At 48.8% G+C, this 23,217-nt stretch overlaps 2 protein-coding genes across 11 annotated transcripts in view; one reads left to right on the top strand and one right to left on the bottom strand.

Annotated features, from left to right (window-relative positions):
* DNAJC24 (DnaJ heat shock protein family (Hsp40) member C24) overlaps window positions 1-2,541 on the bottom strand; it is a 214,030-nt gene extending 211,489 nt beyond the window's left edge. The window contains exon 1 of one of the 3 annotated variants that reach the window (XM_063944444.1): window positions 2,437-2,541. The gene's annotated coding sequence lies outside the window, so the exon portion shown is untranslated. The other 2 variants (XM_063944445.1, XM_063944446.1) reach the window with 2 other exon arrangements.
* Window positions 2,339-23,217, top strand: part of DCDC1 (doublecortin domain containing 1) — a 962,215-nt gene continuing 941,336 nt past the window's right edge. For 7 of the 8 annotated variants that reach the window (XM_063944440.1, XM_063944436.1, XM_063944437.1 and 4 more), the window contains exon 1: window positions 2,339-2,646. The gene's annotated coding sequence lies outside the window, so the exon portion shown is untranslated. The remainder of the gene's footprint in view (window positions 2,647-23,217) is intronic. The other variant, XM_063944442.1, reaches the window with a different exon arrangement.

Genomic DNA, 23,217 nt, shown 5'->3' with positions numbered 1-23,217 from the left:
GGGGTAATTCAGAGTTGATCGCAGCAACAAATTTGTTAGCAATTGGGCAAAACCATGTGTACTGCAGGGGGGGGGGGGGGGGCAGATGTAACATGTGCAGAGGGTTAGATTTGGGTGGGTTATAGTGTTTCTGTGCAGGGTAAATACTGGCTGCTTTATTTTTACACTGCAATTTAGATTTCAGTTTGAACACACCCCACCCAAATCTAACTCTTTCTGCACATGTTATATCTGCACCCCTTGCAGTGCACATGGTTTTGCCCAACTGCTAAGAAAATTCCTGCTGCGATCAACTTGGAATCAGGGGGGTCATTCCGAGTAGATTGCTATTGAAAAATGTTCGCAGCGCAGCGATTAAGTGAAAAAGCGACACTTCTGCGCATGCGGCGCAGTGCGCACACGCGACGTACTTTTCAACGGCTGATGTATTTTTACACAAGGTCTAGCAACGCTTTTCAGTCGCAATGCCAGCCGCAGAGTGATTGACAGGAAAGGAGCGTTTCTGGGTATCAACTGACCGTTTTCAGGGAGTGTTCGAAAAAACGCAGGCGTGGCTGGCCGAACGCAGGGCGTGTTTGTGACGTCAAATCCGGAACTGAACAGTCTGAAGTGATCGCAAGCTAGGAGGTCTGGAGCTACTCTGAAACTGCACAATTTTTTTTTGTAGCTGCTCTGCGATCTTTTCGTTCACACTTCTGCTAAGCTAAAATACACTCCCAGAGGGTGGCGGCTTAGCGTTTGCACTGCTGCTAAAAACTGCTAGCGAGCAATCAACTCGGAATGACCCCCTAGGTCCCTAGTCTTGACTGTTGGTATTGTAGCACCATTATACTTCTCTCTATAGTCCCAGTTCTCCTGTGATGTTTTCTGGTGAATTTTGCAGTTTGTTTTATAAAACATTTACTAAAGAATCTATACAAAAAATAAAAATAAAATACATGTAGAACTGAAATTCAGTTTATAATAGACAAGATTGCAGTAGCTAGAGCATTAACCACTTGCCTGCCATGGTCACATGAGATGTGACCACCCCAGGCTGTGCTTTTCGTGACACGGTCACATCTGATGCGACCATATCAGAGGAGCTACTTGAAGCTAATCCTCCAGTAGTTACCAGGCACAGCCCAGCCAACCGACCCTTCTGCTGCTGCAGCAGAAACCTCTTCCTGCCATCCGGGCTACAGAAAGTGGGCAATCCTATCGTCAGGTATACATTATGCGATACGTCGTTCCGGCGCGGATCGGAGAGATATATCTTACACATTGCATAGTGGATTAAATGTATTATACCCATATAGCACTTCCTGTTTCAAAACAGGAAGCAGCAGCACCGAGATGTATTAACATCTCAGATGCCAAAGCAGATGTGTGAAAACTCCTCCCTCCAGCGATCACTGCCAATGACCCACAGCGTAGTAACACTTGCTGTGTCTATCCCCCGGCTGGCTCCTCTGGGCATGCACGAGATATCACTACTCTCGCAAGATCTCCCGTGAAGCACGGAGGCATCAGCTGCTGCAACCAGGGACAACGCTGTCCCCGGGTGTGGTGTATGGGCAATGACACCAGCAGCTGTCGAAATCGATAGCTGCAGGTGTCAGAACAGTCAGTTCTACGGACCGTTTATGCATTGCCCTGCATATCGTCGTGTTATCATGTGCTATACGTCCCTAGAAGTGAGCACATACCGCAACTGTAATACATGGGGGGGACAGTATCAGCAGACATAACATGCGCCTATACCACTTCTCCCCCATAACGACAATTAATACAACTACTGCCAATCGCGCACTCCCGCGTGTCGTTCCGTTGGGCATGCTGCGTGCGCAATGGAATGATGGCATACAGCTACATGCGGTAACGATATATTGCGCCACATCACACGTAGTGTTTGGGTGGCGCAATACATCGTACCATCGCTTGTGCTGTAGCTGGGGCACCCATCGTTACGATGCATACTCGAGCTAAGGATCGCCCACCCACGGCTGCAGGAAGACAGACTTCCTGAATGACAGACCTCCCAATCTTCACACCTCAATGCCCGACAATCAGGACATTGGGAAGGCTGGTTAAAATATTTAAGAACAATTTGCATAACAGCTGATGCTGTAAAGGTTGACTCTCCAGCTGTTGTGGAACTACAAGTCTCAGCAAACCCTGCCAGGCAGCCAAGGCATGCAACACCTAGACAAGCTCCAGACTCCTACATCAGCTCCAGAACCTTGTCATAGGTTTCTATAGCTCACTATGCGTTATAGAATACACATAGCACGCCCCACGTAACCAGAGCAAGACAACAACACACACCACAGCGCTGACAGAACGCCTGACCCCGGCTATACGGTTGTGTCTGGGAAAGGTCCTTAGCACGAAGAGAAACTAGACGCTAGCCCGGCGATACACACACGCACCAGCGCCCAGCATTCACCAACCCACCGGCCTCAGCTCCTCATGGACAGCGAGGAGACAGAACTACAACTCCCGGCATGCCCCAGGAGCGCGTCACCATTCAAAACGTGTCCAGCTTTATTGCACAATGCGCACTCACACGTAGCAGTTGTTAGAGCTGTTTGTATCATGTGATAGATGCCGTCCCCATAGCAACCAGAGCAGCTGAGGGGAGAGCCCGGCTCTGTCTTCTGCACAGTAAGTCAGCATGGAAAATAACTATAACTTGTTACTTTGGCTTCTTTGTTATTATATTTAACATTACATGTTGGAATAAAAGTCATTCTGTGGAAACCTGTGTGCTTGTAGCGAGGTTTGGTTATTGCACATGAGTTTCTCTAATAGCTGCATATTGGGGGTCATTCCGGGTTGATCGCTCGCTAGCAACTTTTTGCAGCGCAGTGATCATCTTAACCGCGGCTAAACTGCGCATGCACCGCAATGCGCAGGCGCGCCGTACGAGTACAAAGCGGTTCGTTGCTGGGCGATGGATTTAACGAAGAATCCATTCGCACAGCCGAACGCACGGTGATTGACAGGAAGAAGGCATTTATGGGTGTCAACTGACCGTTTTCAGGGAGTGGTTGGAAAAACGCAGGCGTGTCGAGGCGTTTGCAGGGCGGGTGTCTGACGTCAAATCCAGACCAGACACACCTGACGTCAAATCCGGACCAGACACACTGAAATGATCGCAAGGGCTGAGTAAGTCTAGAGCTACTCAGAATCTGCACAAAATGTTTTCGGCCCGCTTGGCAGCACACACGTTCGCACACTTGCAAAGCGAAAATACACTCCGCCATAGGCGGCGACTATCTGATCGCAAGCCAGCAAAAAGTTGCTAGCGAGCGATCAACTCGGAATGACCCCCATTAGACAGCCACATGGGTGGGCTTACTATGCCATCTGCAGCCTGGTCACTTTCATTTATTTCTATTGTTGTGTTTATATCATTAATTGTCCTTCTACTTCAGTGTTATTGCTGTTGCCTAAGTGACTTTCTGCTTTTGTGTATAATAAGTTGCACATTGAGGGCCTGATTCTGAGGTGGGAGAACAACATTCCCAAGTAACTGTGACCTGGGCAAAACCATGCTGCGCTGCAGGTGGGGCAGATGTTATGCTGGGTACACACTAGCCGGTGTGTTTCCAGCGATATCGGCTGCGATGGGACCCATATACAGTTGCCGATGCTGGCAGCAATGAACAAGGGTGGGTTAGAGGGGAATGGGGGCGCAGTATGGCCAGGGCCGTCTTAACAGCAGTGTAGGCCCCTGGGCACAACGATGCACTGGGTCCCCTACCCATCCTCCAGCGGTAGGGGCTGGGGGTGCTATCAGCGCAGCTTTGATGTCCCGTGGGCGGCAGGGGGTGTTCTATCTTCCGCTCAGCATGTAGGACCTGGAACAGTAATTTCTGCTAATTACTCCTTTACTGCACAGATGGTGGGAGATGGGCCGTGAGGGAGAACACTAAACTGTAGAAGGGGGCATTGGGCTGAATGAAGGGGCCCTGGTACATGACTTACAGGGTGATAGGGGGTGTTTAATACACAGGGGAGGGGTGGATAGTGTAGTGGGCTCAGGGCCGTTTCTTGGGGCAGGCGAGCAGTGCAACCGCACTGGCCGCCCGCCGCGGCACTAACTGTGGCTCCCTGCTTCCCCCTCCTATTTATCCCCGAGTAACCCGCTCGGGGGGCGGAGTTTCACGGAATGATGCGGTTGCGACGTTACGTCACGGCGCAATCCGTCACTCCGTGAAACTCCCCCCCCCCCCAGCGGAGCACAGAGGGAGATCCAAGTTAGGAAGAGGGAAAGGCCGGCGCGAGGAGCGACTGGTGAGGCGGGCTGAAGAGCAGTAATCGCCTCTGTAAGTATTCTCTCTCTCAATGTGTAATATAGGGACACCTGCCGTAATGTGTGAAATGGGGACTCTTGCCTGCCGTAGTGTGGGGATTTAATGTATCAAGGTCATTGCGGTGTGTGGCATAATATGGTGCAGGGGGCATTACTGTGTGGGGCTTAATATGGTAGAATTTTTTTTTCCTGTGGTGGTCGTGATCTGTTGGAGCAGGGTCAAAAACTGGATTGTGAGACGAGGCCATGCCCATTTAAATGAGGCCACACCCATTTAGATGAGGTCATGCCCCCTTGCCGGGTGCGCGCACAAGTTTTTTTCCCCCATCTAGGTGTGTGTGTGTGTGTGTGGGGGGGGGACACATTTTTTAATGTCATGGGGGGCGCATTTTTAAATCTCGCACTGGGAGCCAAATTGGCTAGAAACAGCCCTGAGTGGGCTTAATATTCATCATTTTCTGGTGGGAGGGCAGCTTGCTTTACTGCATATATCTCCATTTCCTTGAAATAGATTCCTTAGCTTTGAATGTGATAACAATCTAGAGAGTTCCACCTAAATCTGCATAACAGGCGTGTGGAGCTGGAGCAGGGACCAGCTGCTTGACAGCTGATATCTCTGGTTCTGGGCACAGTGGATAAAAACTGCCAGTGTCCACTGAAAGATGAGAGTCACAGCGTTTGGACTATACCCTCAGAAAAACTCTAAGTCACACAGAACCCGAGATATCTTGCTGGGAAGAGCAAATAACAGGCTTGGATGGGGACCACTGCTTTGAAGTCTGATATCTCTGGTTCCCCTGCGCCGATTTTCAAAAATCTGGTACCCCTGGAAAGAGGGGACCCTCAGCTATCAGCCTATGTCCCTCATACTATTGGGGCCCTTGGGCAAGTGCCCATTGAGCCCATATGAAAATACAGCCCTGAGTATAGCTCTTGCTCACGATATCGCTGGATTGACCTGCATGCATGTCCGACGGCAATTTCTGTGACAGCATGCAGGAGCGCGCATCCTAAGCTATATAATGCATGCATGCTACATACTGAACAATTTGTTGGAATTGGGCACATCGTCAACTATATCATCTAGCTAGCGTGTACCCAGCTTAACGTGTGCAGAGAGAGTTAGATTTGGATGGGGTGTGTCCAAACTGAAATCTAAATAGCAGTGTAAAACCCCTTTCACCCTTATACTCCTTTCACATCGCAAAAATAACCTGGTATCGACCAGGTATATTGCCGGGTCGACACAGGTCGCTGTTCAGTGTGAAAGGGGTCAGTGTCCCATTCCCGGGTTGCCTGACCCGGTAATTCAAACCAAGAATAAAGAAGTTAAATACTAATAATAAGAATACTAATAATAAGAATAAAGGGTTAAATACCGGGTCAGGTGCAGTGTGAATAGGTTGCCAGGTCGATGCAACCTGGGACCCTTTCACTGCTCAGGGAGAGGCGGCGCAGAGATGAGCTTATCTCCCAGCACCGCCTCCGCACCCGCCCCTAATGCCATCTCCGTCCCCGCCCCCTGATGGCAACCCGACCCGGCATATTGCTGGGTCGGGATGGCAGTGTGAAGGATCCAATGCCAGGTTGCAGTCTAGTGATGAGCGGGTTCGGTTTTACTCGGTTTTACTCGGTTTTACTCGGTTCTCAAAACGGCATCTTATTGGCTCACGGATGTCACGTGTTTTGGATAGCCAATAAGATGCCGTTTTGAGAACCGAGTAAAACCGAGTAAAACCGAACCTCGCCCGTTTCTAATTCCCAGGTGCAACCCGGCATTGCGGTGTGAAAGCGGTATAAAGCTGCTCAGCATGTGAGGGCCACATGCAAAAGCAGCTGGTGGCCAGCCTCGTTGGGAGGGGGGAGGTGAGCAGCCCATGCAGCCCGGGGTGCGGGTGGTCGGCAGGGGGAGGCCCTCCTATCTTGGGTTCACTAGGCCCCCCGAGGGTTTAATCCAGCCCTGGCTGGTCACCCCCCTCATCAGTTATCTCGCATGCCTGCAAAAGTACAGTATTTATTATAAGACATACGATTTGGTAAAATATTAAATGTTGGCATATGTAAAAAAAATAAGGGAGAACACAGTGCATTTTGATTGCCTGAAAAATTAAGAAGTGCATTCTCATTAAACTTTATGATACACATGCTTACAATAAATGTTAGAATCAAAATTTGGGACATCTCCTTGACTAATGAAGGCATGGACCATCCTCCCAGATCCACCCACTTCACCAGAGAAGTAGATGATCCAGAGTCAAGAATGTCAGCCGTGTATAGTGAGGGGCAGAACCACATTGATGTAATTCACAGCATCATGCCCTCCGCACTTGCCATTTGGTACTTCCCACTAGTGGAAAAGGAAGAAAGTCTGCATGTAAGGGCGTTGTTTTGTCCACTGGTGTCATTGTGTTAATGAGGTTGTGTGGTCAAGGCTGCATATGATAGGCGAAGTTTATTGATCTAAGGTGGTGAAACCACAAGCTGAGAGACTGAAAGTAGAAAGAGCAGACTCATCAGTAGCATACCTCCCAAGTGTCCTAATTGCAGACCTTAAAAAGGAAATATATGAAGGTGGGTGGAGTTTATTTAAAAAAACGGGCGTCTCTGGGTGGATCATGGCAGAATTTTAGTGCAACCAGGTTGAGCTTTTCTACCTATATTCTGCAAATCTAAATGTTGGGAGATAATGGCATAAGGCTCCTTTCAAACTGAGGCAGAAAATTGTAGCATCAAACACCTGTCTTTATTAAATAAAATCCACAATCCAGTTTTATTTATTTTTTTACCAGTTTTAGAGTTGTGGTCATTCTCCTTTGATCATACCAAAGGGTGTTGCAACACATGGTTAGGCAGTTTGAAACCACTGATGAGTGTGGACTTTAAAGTGTAATTCCACCATCGTCACCCTCCCCTACCTGAAATGTGGGGTTCCTTTTCTAAGACCACTTGTTGTGATGAATGGTGCAATCTAACTCTCCATGTATGTCGCCCATTAGGCTTTGTGTCTCTTTATCATTAGATCCTACTTATTTAAACAATTGCTCACACTATTCACCTTATATAATGCTGTATATTTGCTTAGACAGTAAATCCAAGTGGTTTGGAGCAGGCCTCAATTTCCATAGGAACAGTAGATCCAATAGGTTTATAATGCAGGAGATATAACATAGGGCTGGAGGTCAGAGGTGTATCTAGGGGACCGGGCGCCCCTGGCAAAGTAAGGGACTGGCGCTCCCCCCCCATATTGAAATAAGGAAGGTGCATAGGCAAAAAAGGTGCATGATCTTGTGGGAAAGGGGCATGACCACACAATAGTTCTCCCAATTCAAATTACATTACACAGTAGTACCCCTTATACACATTATGTCACACCATAGTGCCCCTTACACATCATGCCCACACAGTAATCCTTTTCGCACTGTGGAGAAATCAGCAGTGCCTAGCCAAGGAAGGACTGTGCCCAGCAATGTTTACTGCAGTCAGGGGGTATAATCAAATATTAATGGCAGTTAAAAGGTATCTCTGCGCACTATCTATTAGTGGTGATGTAGTGATATATAAAGAATAGCATTCTAGTAGTTTATTTTGAGTTTCTTCACTGTGCTGCCGAACACCAGTGCCAGATCTTGGCTGCTGCGCGAACCACCAGCCCAGGCACTGCCACTACTAAGTGATTCCACTCCCTGGCCAAGGGTGGCACCACCAGGTGCCACCCTTGGCCCTGGTGGTGCCACCCTCCTCGGCCAGTGCACCTGGTGAGTGCCATCCTGGCCAATGTGTAGATAACCTCCTGTCCCCAGCACATAGTCGTAGTCTCCATCCCCCTCCCAACACATAGCTGTAGTCTCCATCCCCCTCCCAACACATAGCTGTAGTCTCCATCTCCCTCCCAGCACATAGCCGTAGCCCCCCTCCCCCTCCCAGGACATAGCCATAGTCCCCCCCCCAGCACATAGCCGTAGTCTCCATCCCCCTCCCAACACATAGCCATGGTCTCCATCCCCCCCCAGGACATAGCCATAGTCTCCCCCCAGAACACAGCCGTAGTCTCCCACCCCCTCCCAGCACATAGCCATAGTCCCCATCCCGCTCCCAGCACATAGCCATAGTCCCAATCCCAGCACATAGCTATAGTCCCCATCCCGCTCCCAGCACATAGACTTAGTCCCCATCCCGCTCCCAGAACATAGACTTAGTCCCCATCCCGCTCCCAGCACATAGACTTAGTCCCCATCCCGCTCCCAGAACATAGACTTAGTCCCCATCCCGCTCCCAGCACATAGACTTAGTCCCCATCCCGCTCCTAGAACATAGACATAGTCCCCATCCCGCTCCCATCACACAGAAGTAGTCGCCATCCTGCTCCCAGAACATAGACGTAGTGTCCATCTTCCTCCCTGCACATAGCCATGGTCTCCCTCCCCCCCCCCCCGCACATAGCCATGGTCCCCCCCCTCCCTGCACATAGCCATGGTCTCCCCCCCCCCCCCTGCCTGCACACAGCCATGGCCCCCCCCCCCACCCCTCCCTGCACATAGCCATGGTCTCCCCCCATCCCTGCACATAGCCATGGTCTCCCCCCCCCCCCGCCTGCACACAGCCATGGTCTCCCCCCCTCCCTGCACATAGCCAAGGCCTCCCCTCTCCCTGTGTATAGTCTTCCCCCCTCCTTGCATATGGTCCTCTCCCCTCCCAGCACAGAGTCTCTCTCCTCCCTGCATATAGTCCTCTCCTCTCCCAGCACAGAGTCTCCCAACTCCCTGCATATAGTCCTCTCCCCTCCCAGCACATAGTCCCCCGCACCCCTGCATATAGTCCTCTCCCCTCCCAGCACAGAGTCTCCCCTCTCCCTGCATATAATCCTCTCCCTTCCCAGCACATAGTCTCCCCCCTCCATGCATATAGCCCTTTCCCCTCCCTGCATATAGTCCTCCCCCCTCAAAGCACATATCAATTAATATGTTGCAGTACCTAATGTGATGAGCTGGGCATCACCTGGGCTTTAGGACTGCACAGTAGGCAGGAACACCACACTTCGGCACCGCACCACACTTTGTGAAGAAAGTGAAAGTAAACTACAGCTCCCAGCAACCCTTGCTACCAGGAGCTCCCGAGAGCAAGGGCTGCTGGGAACTGTAGCTTACTTTCACGTTCTTCATTAGTGCATTGCAATGCCGAACACCGGCGCCTGTTCCTGCCTACTGTGAGATCCTCCAGCCCAGGCGATGCCACATCTAAGTGATTCCACTCATTGGTCGAGGGTGGCAATGCCGGGCGGCGCCCCCTCCGTGGCTGGCGCCCCTGGCGAGTGCCATCCTGGCCAATGGGTAGATACACCCCTGCTGGAGGTATACCTATGCTTTTCGTTGTGTTTAAAAAGAGGGTGTGCAATCCAATCCCCCCTTTTTCCTCTATATTTGTGTATATTATACACTTGAAGCCGAGACCCCCTTCATTTTGTTATTGGCACCCCTTCCATCTACCCTCAGGTGTTAATTAGCACAGGTTCCTACATTGCTGACTACATATTAGAATGGGCTCTATTTGAAAGGTAAGACCTGGATACATTTGTATAATATGTGTTAGTATTAGAGATGTTAGGGACTCAGCTAATGAAGTCACCTGGACGCGGTGGATGTTCCCACATATTTGGGCAAACGTGCTAAGAACTTCACTTATACTCCATGTTAACGGTAAGAGTTCAGCAAACTTATTGTGACTATCAGTATTCTTAGTGCATAGAGTGTGCATCAGCATTTTTCTTTATCTGGTATACCCACATAGTCAGGGCCATCTGGATGCCCAGGGCCCAGTGAGGTCAGAAGGGGGGGGGGGGGGGGGGGAGGAGGTGCAGGCTGTACCCGGGTGTTACCCTCAGAGGGGGTGTCACCAAAATGCCAGCTCCTCCTCAGTGACAGGAGCAGGGTACTGCAGTGTGATATTCTACTAACTGCACCCGGCTCCTGTCATAGATGAGGAGACAAGAGCGCAGGCAGGATGTCTCCGGGGGCAGCCCAGCATCTCCAGTGATGGTGGGCACGCCTCCAGAGTGATGCCATCGGGATTCCTTGCAAGGACACGCCCCCTTTATATACAGCCACACCCTCTTTTAGGCATGGGGAGATCCAGATTGCACACTGGGTGTAGCCAGACCCGGTGATGCCTCTACCAAGGCCCCACAATTCTAGGGGCCTTTGAGCAGGGGAGGCCTGGGCCAGAGGGCATCTGCCTCCTGGGCTGGTGTCTCTGCGCTTCTTGGGAAGCAGATAGAGAATGCTGACTGGCTGCTCTGATTGTGAATTACACCCAATCAGAGCGGCCAGGTAGCATTCTCTGCTTGCCTCCCAGGCTGTCAGCTTGCGGATTGTTGGATGGCTGGAGCTATCCACCAATCAGGCTACTGACAGACATTTACAGTATAAAAGCTTGTGGAGAGACAGTGCGGGACCACAGGAGTGGTAAGTTATGATTTATTTATTTATTCTTTCCCGTGGATGGGTGTGTATAGGCCCCAGTGCATCGCTTTGCCCAGGCCTTCAATGCTGTTAAGATGGCCCTGCACAGTCACTCATAGTGTAACCCTTCTGCCCTGGTGTATGATCTTCCTCTCGTTCAGCCTTCTGATCCTATCTAATTACTGTACCTCTATCAGTAACAATGTACAGTACGCTGCAGGAATCTCTAACACCATAGTGCTGCTTCTCCCCCACGCAAACACTCATTGCCTGCAATAGCTGTCAAAATGACAATGAATTGTTTCTGTGGCAGGGATATGCACAGGGGTGGATAAGATACTGAGTACCTCTTATGACTGACACTTGTAGTTTAGTGTTCAGTGCATTGTAATTACACAACACTGGGGGCTGATTATAATTCACAACAATCTCCATATTGGTTGGGTTTCCAGCATCACTAATGTGAGTGTATTTTATATCTACTCAGTATATTAATTTGTTCTCCAATACTAAAAACATGGATTACATAGATAAGGGACAGTGTGTGCTCTCTGCTGGAGGCTACTTTATATACTTTTGTTTTTACCCTTTTTACTTATGATTCCAGACAAGCCTGATTTTTATTTTATTACACAACTACTAACCAAAAAGTCAAATTACAGTAGGTACAAGATTATATTCTTTGTGTGACAGCTAAATAAAAAGAAATCAATTAAAAAGCAACAAGCTATACATTTATATTCCCACTATTTGATTGACTTGGAGTGGGGGAGGGGGGAAGTATTCCGTAAGCTGTGATAGTGCTACGTATGCGAAAATGGGGGGCGGGGGGTTAGAGACTTTTTATTATCCCTATTCAATTATCTTGAACGAAAACCCAACATTTTTTATATGAAAATAAATAGGTCCTGTGTACTTTCACGGCACATATTGCAGATATGGATACACCTGAGGCAGGCGAACCAAACGCCCTAATAAGTGTCGGGTATTGGGGCTAATTGAATAGCCCCCAGCAAATCAATTAGCTGCAGTGATATAACAGCCTTATTTATTAAACTGCTTTAATTTTTTTGTCTCTAAGATATATTTGACTGGTAATTTACGCCTATTTTCAATTTAGTCAGTTATAATGTGCCTGCAAGTTATTCTTCTTATTATTAAATGCCAAGCACATATAAGGCTTGTCTGGTAACATTGAAACTTGAGCATTTATTAAATATGTGACTCAACTCGTTATCAATCAAGGTTACAAGGTTAATTCAGTTGGATTCAGTATGATATCCCGACAGCAGGAATACCGCTGCGCTCGCCGCGTTTCAGGCCCGAGGGTGACCGATGGCGTGGACCACCACCCGAGTGGGGATTCCGGGCGAGCATTTCACCGGGTGTTGGGATTCCGGCGTCGGTATCCTGACAGCCGGGATACCGACAGCCAGCAAATTTAATTCAGCTCCTAGTAGTAGCACACCTCAGCAAATTGGGATCCGGTCTCTAGGTCGACAATGTCTAGGTCGTCCACTATTGGTCGTCAGTAAGTAGGTCTACATGATTTATAGGTCGACTGGGACTCTAGGTCAACAAGACTTTTTAAAAAAAAAAATTTAATTTGTTGAACTTTTTCATACTTTACGATCCACGTGGACTACAATTGGGAATGGTAACCTGTGCCGAGCGCAGCAGTAGCGGAGTGAGGCTCGCTTCGCTCGCCATGCAAGGGGACACGGTGCACTAATTGGGGTTCCCGGTCACTCTACGAAGAAAACGACACCAACATTTAAAAAAAAAAAATGTCGACCTAGTACATGTCGACTTATAGTCCCTGTCGACTTAGAAACCATGTTGACCTATTTACGGTTGATCAAAAGTGGTCGACCTACACACTGTCGACCTAAGTCTAGTCTATCGAACATACCACACCCAACAAATTAGAGTTTAACAGTTGACTGCCATAAAGAATACCACTTTCATACCAAGGCAAGGTTATATGTGAGTGTGAATCGGCGACCTAGATTATATGACCCGAGCCTGCAATTGTGGTCATGACCAGGATTTTTCCCGGTCTGAGCCTGCTGCACTGCGGTCTGAAAGGATGTTCTGAGGTCAATCTACCTGGGTTATGCTTAAAGGAGCTCAATGAGAACATAAATCGAGAACACCTTTTTCTCTAACGTCCTAAGTGGATGCTGGGGACTCCGTCAGGACCATGGGGTTTAGCGGCTCCGCAGGAGACAGGGCACAATAATAAAAGCTTTAGGATCAGGTGGTGTGCACTGGCTCCTCCCCCTATGACCCTCCTCCAAGCCTCAGTTAGATCTTTGTGCCCGGCCGAGAAGGGTGCAATCTAGGTGGCTCTCCTGAGCTGCTTAGAATAAAAGTTTAAGTTAGGTTTTTTATTTTCAGTGAGTCCTGCTGGCAACAGGCTCACTGCTACGAGGGACTTAGGGGAGAGAAGTAAACTCACCTGCGTGCAGGATGGATTTGCTTCTTAGGCTACTGGACACCATTAGCTCCAGAGGGAGTCGGAACACAGGTCTCACCCTGGGGTTCGTCCCGGAGCCGTGCCGCCGACCCCCCTTGCAGATGCCGAAGTTGAAGAGGTCCAGAGGTCCAGAAACAGGCGGCAGAAGACTTTCAGTCTTCATAAGGTAGCGCACAGCACTGCAGCTGTGCGCCATTGTTGTCAGCACACTTCATACCAGCGGTCACTGAGGGTGCAGGGCGCTGGGGGGGGCGCCCTGGGCAGCAATGTATTATACCTTTTTTATGGCTAAAATACATCACATATAGCCCTTGAGGCTATATGGATGTATTTAACCCCTGCCAGATCTCACAAACTCCGGGAGAAGAGCCCGCCGTTTTAGGGGGCGGGGCCTATTCTCCTCAGCACACGGCGCCATTTTCCTGCTCAGCTCTGCTGTGAGGAAGGCTCCCAGGCTCTCCCCTGCACTGCACTACAGAAACAGGGTTAAAACAGAGAGGGGGGGCACTTATTTGGCGATATGATTACATATGTGAAAATGCTATAAGGGAGAACACTTGTATAAGGGGTTGTCCCTGTATAATTATAGCGTTTTTGGTGTGTGCTGGCAAACTCTCCCTCTGTCTCCCCAAAGGGCTAGTGGGGTCCTGTCCTCTATCAGAGCATTCCCTGTGTGTGTGCTGTGTGTCGGTACGTGTGTGTCGACATGTAGGAGGACGATGTTGGTGAGGAGGCGGAGCAAATTGCCTGTATTGGTGATGTCACTCTCTAGGGAGTCGACACCGGAATGGATGGCTTATTTAGGAATTACGTGATAATGTCAACACGATGCAAGGTCGGTTGACGACATGAGACGGCCGGCAAACAAATTAGTACCTGTCCAGGCGTCTCAGACACCGTCAGGGGCTTGTAAAAACGCCCATTTACCTCAGTTGGTCGACACAGACACAGACACGGACACTGACTTCAGTGTCGACGGTGAAGAAACAAACGTATTTTCCTTTAGGGCCACACGTTACATGTTAAGGGCAATGAAGGAGGTGTTACATATTTCTGATACTACAAGTACCACAAATAAGGGTATTATGTAGGGTGGGAATAATCTACTTGTAGTTTTTCCTGAATCAGATAAATTAAAGTGTGTGATGATACGTGGGTTTCCTCCGATAGAAAATTATTGGAGGTATACCTTTTCCCGCCAGAAGTGAGGGCGAGTTGGGAAACACACCTTAGGGTGGATAAGGCGCTCACACGCTTATAAAAACAAGTGGCGTTACCGTCTCCAGATACGGCCGCCCTCAAAGAGCCAGCTGATAGGAAGCTGAAAAATATCCTAAAAAGTATATACACACATACTGGTGTTATACTACGACCAGCAATCGCCTCAGCCTGGATGTGCAGCGCTGGGGGGGCTTGGTCGGATTTCCTGACTGAAAATATTGATACCCTTGACAGGAACAATATTTTATTGACTATAGAGCATTTTAAGGATGCATTTCTATATATGCGAGATGCGCAGAGGGATATTTGCATTCTGGCATCAAGAGTAGATGTGATGTCCATATCTGCCAGACGATGTTTATAGACACGACAGTGGTCAGGTGATGCAGATTCCAGACGGCACATGGAAGTATTGCCGTATAAAGGGGCGGTCCATCGGACCTGGTGGCCATGGCAACAGCTGGAAAATCCACTTTTGTTACCCCAAGTCACATCTCAGCAGAAAAGGACACAGTCTTTTCAGTCTCAGTCCTTTCGTACCCATAAAGGCAGGCGGGCAAAAGGCCAGTCATATCTGCCCAGGGTTAGAGGAAAGGGAAGAAGACTGCAGCAGGCAGCCCATTCCCAGGAACAGAAGTCCTCCACAGCTTCTGCCAAGTCCGCAGCATGACGCTGGGGCCATACAAGCGGACTCAGGTGCGGTGGGGGGTCATCTCAAGAGTTTCAGCACGCAGTGGGCTCACTCGCAAGTGGACTCCTGGATCCTACACGTAGTATCCCAGGTGTACATTGGAAATTCGAGACGTCTTCCCCTCACAAGTTCCTGAAGTCTGCTTTACCAACGTCTCCCTCCGACAGGGAGGCAGTATTGGAAAAAAATTCACAGGCTGTATTCCCAGCAGGTGATAATCAAAGTACCCCTCCTACAACAGGGGAAGGGGTATTATTCCACACTATATTGTGGTACTGAAGCCAAACGGCTCGGTGAGATCTAAAAGATTTGAACAATTACATACAAGGGTTCAAATCAAGATGGAGTCACTCAGAGCAGTGATAGCGAACCAGGACGATATGGTGTCACTGGATATCAGGGACGCTTACCTACATGTCCAAATTTTGCCCTTCTCACCAAGGGTATCTCAGGTTCGTGGTACAGAACTGTCACTATCAGTTCAGACGCTGCCGTTTGGATTGTCCACGGCACCCCGGGTCTTTACCATGGTAATGGCCGAAATGATGATTCTTCCTAAAAGAAATATGGACGCTTTCCTGATAAGGGCAAGGTCCAGAGAACAGTTGGCAGTCGGAGTAGCACTATCTCAAGTAGTTCTACGACAGCACGAGTGGATTCTAAATATTCCAAAATCGCAGTTTTTTCCGACGACACGTCTAATGTTCCTAGGAATGATTCTGGACACAGTCCAGAAAAGGATGTTTTCTCCCGGAGAAGAAGACCAGGGAGTTATCCGAGCTAGTCAGGAACCTCCTAAAACCAGGAAAAGTATCAGTGCATCATTGCACAAGGGTCCTGTGAAAAATGGTGGTTTCTTACAAAGCGATCCCATTCGGTAGATTTCACGCAAGAACCTTTCAGTGGAATCTGCTGGGAAAATGGTCCGGATCGCATCTTCAGATGCATCAGCGGATAACCCTGTCTCCAAGGACAAGGGTGTTTTCTTCTGCGGTGGCTGCAGAGTGCTCATCTATGAAAGGGCCGCAGATTCGACATTCAGGACTGGGTCCTGGTGACCACGGATGCCAGCCTGAGTGGCTGGGGAGCAGTCACACAAGTTAAAAATTTCCAGGGAGTGTGATCAAGTCTGGAGACTTCTCTCCACATAAATATACTGGAGCTAAGGGCAATTTACAAGGCTCTAAGCTTAGCAAGACCTCTGCTTCAAGGTCAGCCGGTATTGATCCAGTGGGACAACATCACGGCAGTCGCCCACGTAAACACACAGGGCGGCACATGAAGCAGGAGGGAAATGGCAGAAACTGCAAGGATTCTTCGCTGGGCGAAAAATCATGTGATAACACTCTCAGCAGTGTTAATTCCGGGAGTGGAAAACTGGGAAGCAAACTTCCTCAGCAGGCATAACCTCCACCCGGGAGAGTGGGGACTTCAGCGGGAAGTCTTCCACATGATTGTAAACCGTTGTGAAAAACCAAAGGTGGACATGATGGCGTCCCGCCTGAACAAAAAACTAGACAAATATTGCGCCAGGTCAAGGGACCCTCAGGCAATAGCGGTGGACGCTCTGGTAACACTGTGGGTGTACCAGTCAGGGTATGTGTTCCCTCCTATGCATCTCATACCAAAAGTACTGAGAATCATAAGAAGGAGGTGAGTAAGAACGATACTCGTGGTTCCGGATGGGTCAAGAAGGACTTGGTACCCGGAACTTCAAGAGATGCTCACGGAAGAACCGTGGCCTCTACCTTTAAGAAAGGACCTGCTCCAGCAGGGGCCTTGTCTGTTCCAAGACTTACCGCGGCTGCGTTTGACGGCATGGCAGTTGAACGCCGGATCCTGAAAGGGCATTCCAGATGAAGTCATCCCTACCCTGGTCGAAGCCAGGAAGGATGTAACCGCAAAACATTTTCACCGCATTTGGCGAAAATATGTTGCGTGGTGTGAGGCCAAGAAGGTCCCTACAGAGGAATTCCAACTGGGTCGTTTCCTACATTTCCTGAAAACAGGACTGTCTATGGGCCTAAAATTAGGGTCCATTAAGGTTCAAATTTCGACCCTGTCAAATTTCTTCCAGAAAGAACTGGCTTCAGTGCCTGAAGTTCAGACGTTTGTAAAAGGGGTACTGCATATACAGCCTCCTTTTGTGCCCCCAGTGGCACCTTGGGATCTCAATGTTGTTTTGAGTTTCCTAAAGTCACATTGGTTTGATCCACTCACCACTGTGGAATTAAAATATTTCACATGGAAGGTGAAGATTCTATTAGCCCTGGCTTCAGCCAGGCGTGTGTCAGAATGGGCGGCTTTATCATATAAAAGCCCTTACTTAATTTTTCATTCTGACAGGGCAGAATTGAGGACTCGTCCTCAATTTCTCCTTAAGGTGTTTTCTGTTTTTCACATGAACCAACCTATTGTGGTACCTGCGGCTACTAGGGACTTGGAGGACTCCAAGTTACTTGACGTTGTCAGGGCCCTGAAAATATATGTTTCCAGGACGACTGGAGTCAGAAAATCTGACTCGCTGTTTAGCCTGTATGCACCCAACAAGATGGGTGTTCCTGCTTCTAAGCAGACGATTGCTCGCTGGATTTGTAGTACAATTCAGCTTGCACATTCTGTGGCAGGCTTGCCACAGCCAAAATCAGTAAAAGCCCATTCCACAAGGAAGTGGGCTCATCTTGGGCGGCTGCCCGAGGGGTCTCGGCTTTACAACTTTGCCGAGCTGCTACTTGGTCAGGGGCACACCCTGACTGAGGAGGACCTGGAGTTCTCTCATTTGGTGCTGCAGAGTCATCCGCACTCTCCCGCCCGTTTGGGAGCTTTGGTATAATCCCCATGGTCCTGACGGAGTCCCCAGCATCCACTTAGGACGTTAGAGAAAATAAGAATTTACTTACCGATAATTCTATTTCTCGTAGTCCGTAGTGGATGCTGGGCGCCCATCCCAAGTGCGGATTGTCTGCAATACTTGTACATAGTTATTGTTACAAAAATCGGGTTATTCTTGTTGTGAGCCATCTTTTCAGAGGCTCCTTCGTTGTTATCATACTGTTAACTGGGTTCAGATCACAGGTTGTACGGTGTGATTGGTGTGGCTGGTATGAGTCTTACCCGGGATTCAATATCCTTCCTTATTATGCACGCTCGTCCGGGCACAGTATCCTAACTGAGGCTTGGAGGAGGGTCATAGGGGGAGGAGCCAGTGCACACCACCTGATCCTAAAGCTTTTATTATTGTGCCCTGTCTCCTGCGGAGCCGCTAAACCCCATGGTCCTGACGGAGTCCCCAGCATCCACTACGGACTACGAGAAATAGAATTATCGGTAAGTAAATTCTTATTTTCAGATCACAGCCTATCTGGCTCAGAAACAGGAAAATCCCTGTTCTTGACCAGCATCACGGACCCAGGCCAACCTATTCACTTTGACACATGACCGGCACCGGCAGGCAGATTCCCCGTTTTTACACATTACGGCAGGCAGATTCCCCATTTTTACACATAGCGGCAGGCAGATTCCCCATTTTTACACATTGCGGCAGGCAGATTCCCCTTTTTTACACATTGCGGCAGGCAGATTCCCCATTTTTACACAATGCGGAAAGCAGATTCCCCATTTTTACACATAGCGGCAGGCAGATTCACCATTTTTACACATTGCGGCAGGCAGATCCCCCATTTTTACACATTGCGGCAGGCAGATTCCTCATTTTTACACATAGCGGCAGGCAGATTCCCCATTTTTACACATTGCGGCAGGCAGATTCCCCGTTTTTACACATTGCGTCAGGCAGATTCCCCATTTTTACACATTGCGGAAAGCAGATTCCCCATTTTTACACATTGCGGCAGGCAGATTCCCCATTTTTACACATTGCGGCAGGCAGATTCCCCGTTTTTAAACATTGCGGCACACAGTCCCCCTTTTTTGTAGGAAAGAAAGAAAAAAAGAAAGAAAGAAAGAAAGCCTCCACCAGTAACAAAGCGCTGCTGCGGCTCCCTCCTTCACCTCCCTCCTCCTCCTTCCCCCGTCCGTGCCGCTGCTCCTCTCCTCTGTGGGCGGCTGTGCGCTGCGGGCAGCGGTTGCCCGCAGCGCACAGCGGCATGTAATGAGTCAATTTGACTCATTACATGCTTGGGCCCCTGGACAGAGGCGGGCCCCAGTGCAACGCACTGCTTGCACTGGTGGTAGTTCTGCCTCTGCACAGTTGTATCTCTAATGGGTACAGTGTGTGCAGTGCACATGGGCCTCTGGGTCCAGGGGGGTCCACACATGCTCTCCATGTTCAATTACTTAACTCTCCAGGAACCCGTGTCGGTGCTGCCGTTGCAGCCGAAATCACTCCGAAAATGTTGCGGCTGACATTTTGCCAGTGATTCACGCATGCGCCGTAGAGATTTGTCACCAGGAACATGGCGATCACCATGTTTCCAGATTCCTGTGCATACGCAATAGAGATTAGTTGCCGGGAACATGACGGACGCCATGTTTCCGGACACCTGCACATGCACAGAGTTTACTGCACCGCAGAGAGTAGGTGGCCTGCACGGAGTGAGCACACGGGGCCTTTCCTCTCTTAAACCGCCCCCTGGGCGAAGCTATCGTGGGTGCAGAGGATAACATTGCCATGGGGCTCAGAGGCTTAGGGGACCCGGCTCCCCAGCACCCATGTCATATACTGTAGTTGTTTAGCAATATAAACACCGCACAGCAGTGTGTCAAAATGTGAATAGATGGCACTGTGTGGTATAATGTGAACTGTGTGGCAGTGTGCGCCCCTGATTCCATTCCTTGCTGCTCTGTATTGCAAAGCTGCATTGAATGGGTGCTATGTGCACTTGCCACTGGCGCCATTCTTAGAAAATGTAATGTAGCTCAGTACGTTTTTTTATATTTCGGTGGGAAACCATTATAAATAGCCCTTTAAAAACATCACATATTTTTTTTCTAAGTGTATTTTCAATAATTAGGTTTTCTTTTATTTCAGTATTTTGAATGCAAAACAGTTGCCATCATTTTCCACCCAGACAATTTAGCATTCGTAATGTTTGTTAATACAGTATAACGTTAGCTCTCCTAAAACCGTTGGTGTATTGGGAAATAGCAGTTGAACGGGCCAGCTAGCATTTAATGGTGCCCATGGCACAGCGTCTTTAGTATTTGAATAGCGGCTGTGAGATTATGATGAATAACCCCAATGTTTTCTTTTAAATAATATAATTATTTCAGTTAAAATTCCTGCTCTGACTGTTCCCGTTAAACTGGCATGATAAAAGGACATTCATTGCAGGCCATTAATTGCCTCACACTCCAATGTCTAATCTGAATGAGCAAAAGGTGATAATTTGTAGGTTAAAATGTGTTAAGTAGTTGAAATGCAGTCTATTTAACTTAATTAAGCAATCTAATGAAAATGTCTCTTTGGTGATTAGACTGAAGTCACCTCTTGGTCTGAATATTTGTGTTAAGGATGTGAAAGGAAGGCACAGGTCAATCTATATGGGCAACTGATAAAATAAGTAATAAAGTCTTCATTGACTGTTTGATGCGGTCTTTGTTCTCCATGTTCCAATGGATGGTTTTATACTGGTATTTTGTTTAATTCCATTTCTCATACGTCCTAGAGGATGCTGGGGACTCTGTAAGGACCATGGGGTATAGACGGGCTCCGCAGGAGATAGGGCACCTAAAAAGAACTTTGACTATGGGTGTGCACTGGCTCCTCCCTCCATAGCCGGCCTTAGCTATAGGCAGGCTAGGTATTTGCCTAGGGCATCCAAGCATGTCTAGGGGCATCTAAGCATGTCCCTGCAGTATCTCATGCTGGGAGGGACAGTCCGCAAACTAACTGTTACTTTCCAAATGTATTTAATCAGTACTTGTAGTCACTGCTGTTTACATTTGTAAAAAAAAAATGCACACTGTGCCTTAAACTTCCTCTGACATGCTTGAATGCCCCTGACTTGTGAGACCTCAGACAGACAGCAGAAGCCAAGTAAATGCAATTCCTGGACCTGTGACATTTTCACTGACTATGTAAGGTTATTACTGGATGGCTTCTATAACACATGTGTATTTTGGAAGACTGCTTCACAGAAACCTGACATCACCTATACTGCTTGTGCACATAGGGGAGGGGGACCCTGTTATCCTGTGTCCCTTATCCCTGTGCAATTCCCAGGTGTCTGCAGGGACATAACATGGGCAATGTTCTCCCCACATTTTATTTCCTAGTCAGTCCATGCCGTGAAATTCCCCTGCCACCCAGCACTGTAACGTGGTCAGTAAGTTGCGTTGTGCTTTTCTATATGAAACATCAGTGCAGCATGACTTTCGGACACATCAGACTGGAGGGCAGAGCATATCACTCCCACAGTATAAAGTAAAGGGCATGCAGTAACAGACACCAGCAAACACACTGAATAGTGAAGAGAATGGACAGTTTCTACATGTTTGATACTGGTCTTTTTGTATAACCAGCAAGTGTGGCAGTATATGTGTATTATGGGCATTACTAATGTGGGGCATATGTGTAAGGTGCATTACTGTGTGGCATTATGTGTATTATGGGCATTACTAATGTGGGGCATATGTGTAAGGTTCCTTTACTGTGTGGAATTATATGTATTATGGTCATTACTGTGTGGCATTGTGCAGAGTTGAACTGGCCCACAGGGTAACCCCCCGGTGGGCCCCACTACCTGAGCGTTGCAGGTACAGATGCAGAACTAGCGGCGGAGCTAGGGGGCACCAGACAAAATTTTGCCTAGGGCATCAAATTGGCTAGGGCCGGCTCTGCCTCCCTCTATGCCCCTCCTCCAGACCTCAGTTAGATCTTGTGCCCAGAGGAGAAAGGGTACAATGCAGAGAGCTCTCCAGAGTTTTCTGTTTTAAAGAATTTTGTTAGGTTTTTTATTTTCAGGGAGTCCTGTTGGCAACAGGCTCCCTGCATCGTGGGACTGAGGAGAGAGAAACAGAGCTGGCTTGTCAAGTTGGGCACTGTTTCTAAGGCTACTGGACACCATTAGCTTCAGAGGGAGTCGGAACACAGGTCTCACCTGGGGTTCGTCCCGGAGCCGCGCCGCCGTCCACCTCACAGATGCCAAAGATAGAAGCCAGGTGAGTATGAGAAGGCAAGAAGACATCAGGCGGCAGAAGACATCAGATCTTCATGAGGTAAGCGCGCAGTGGTAAGCTGCGCGCCATTGCTCCCAGTACACACACACAAGCAGGCACTGAAGGGTGCAGGGCGCAGGGGGGGGCGCCCTGGGCAGCAATATTCCTCATTTTGTGGCAATATAAGCAGGATTAGGCTGTGGCACAGTAAATCCACAAATCCCCCGCCATTTTTTATATAAGTTTACTGGGACCGAAGCCCGCCGTTGGGTGGGCGGGGCTTGACCAGCGCCATTTTCTCCACAGAAACTGCACGAGGAAAAGCTGGCTCCCTGATCTCTCCCCTGCTGAACTTCACAGGCTGGAAAAAAGAGGAGGGGGGCACTTTGGAGACGCAGTGAGTGGGAATTAAGGCTATATATAAAAAAGCGCTATCTGGTATATATATTCCATTGTTTTTAAGCGCTGGTGTGTGCTGGCATACTCTCTCTCTGTCTTTCCTAAGGGCCTGGTTGGGGTTTTGTCCCCTTATAGGTTAATCCCTGTGTGTGTGGGGTGTCGGTACGTGTGTGTCGACATGTCTGAGGCGGAAGGCTTCTCCAAGGAGGCGGTGGAGCAAATGAGTGGTGTGTCCCCGTCGGTTGTGCCGACTCCGGATTGGATGGACATGTGGCATATGTTGAATGCAAGTGTGGCATCTTTACATAAAAGGCTTGATAAGGCTGAATTAGGGGGGACATCAGGGGGTCAATCCTCGGATTTGGACCGACTCACAGGGCCCGTCGGGGTCTCAAAAGCGTCCGTTAACACAAGACACTACTACCGACACGGATTCTGACTCTAGTGTCGACTACGACGAAGTAAAATTGCACCCTAGGGTGACTAAAACCATTCGGTGTATGATTGTGGCAATAAGGGATGTGTTACATATTGAGGATGAACCCTTGGTCCC

The sequence above is a fragment of the Pseudophryne corroboree genome, chromosome 11, assembly GCF_028390025.1.
Source record: "Pseudophryne corroboree isolate aPseCor3 chromosome 11, aPseCor3.hap2, whole genome shotgun sequence".
NCBI classification, from domain to species: Eukaryota; Metazoa; Chordata; class Amphibia; order Anura; family Myobatrachidae; genus Pseudophryne; species Pseudophryne corroboree.
The sequence above is the reverse complement of the archived record's forward strand: the minus strand, read 5'-3'. Positions and strand labels throughout refer to the sequence as shown.